The sequence below is a fragment of the Alosa sapidissima genome, chromosome 2 (assembly GCF_018492685.1).
Source record: "Alosa sapidissima isolate fAloSap1 chromosome 2, fAloSap1.pri, whole genome shotgun sequence".
In the NCBI taxonomy this organism is placed as follows: Eukaryota; Metazoa; Chordata; class Actinopteri; order Clupeiformes; family Clupeidae; genus Alosa; species Alosa sapidissima.
Window position 1 is genome coordinate 27,714,567 of NC_055958.1, and position 1,197 is coordinate 27,715,763.

The window sequence follows — 1,197 nt, forward strand, 5'->3', positions numbered from 1 at the left end:
TATCACTATCCATGAAATGTTTGCATCAAAGAGATTGTTTTGTTTTTCCATGCTCTTTTGGAATAGCACCTACACTGTGGACTGCTCTTGAGAAAACACCATTACATTGATCTATCCAAAGTCTTTTATATTCTCATTGCAGCAAAATGGGTTTCATTTATACTAATTCCCATTAACGTTTCTACTGTTGTGAGTTAAATTCCCTTAGGCCCAACAAATTGCTCAGGAAAAAAATAATCATGATTAGAAACCCAGACATTACCATGAATCATCACTCACAACAACCTTACACAACCCTAATTAAACACACACCAGGGCATTGTGTATTAGCCAAGGCATAAACAGACACTGTCCAACACAACACGCATGAATAAACCAAAACTCAGTAATAATACCAATACTGCTGCACTCTATGAGGGACAAGATCTGCATCTGAGATGTGGAGACTGAAGGAATTCTACCTGTGCAGCAGGGGTTTCATTAACTGGTTGATTAGTAATTAATCGACCAAACTATTCATCGAATAGACTATTAAAAATCAATAGCTGGTGCTGTAGACAGTGTAGTACATTTTACCCTGATAGAATATGGAAAGTGGAAATCTCAGTCTCAGTAGATCACAGTATTAAATGCTCAATACATGTCAATACAAAAGTTTCAAAGTACTACACTATGACTAAAGACTACAAAAAGTACTACACTATGAGTAAAGACTACAAAATGACTGCCAGCAGTTTACGCATTCTCTCTGCTTCTGTTTTGTGTATGTGTTTTTGTAAGTTTGCAATTTTGCACGAATCAGAACCAAAATTCACTACCACAGCAGCAGTCACTAAGTCAAGTCAAGTCAAGTCAGTTTTATTTTTATAGCGCATTTAACATGCACAGAGTGCAACCCAAAGCACCCCACAAAAGATAAAAAAAGATACGGATGGATTTAAATACATTTAAAAAATAACAAACACAAAAGATGCCGGACGGATTCATGTTAAGTTAGTCCAATTTCCAAACCAGCTTGCATGTCAGCTGTAGCTCGGTGGTCTTGGCAGCTGCAGATCTCTCTCAGATTAACGTTATGCCCTTGCCCTGAGCAATCCCTCCGTCCAGAAATTGGATATGCAGCGTCACGGATGGATGAGGGACTTCAGAGACACAAGGCAGGTTAGCCAAGGCGCTCATCAGCCCAATGGAAGCTAG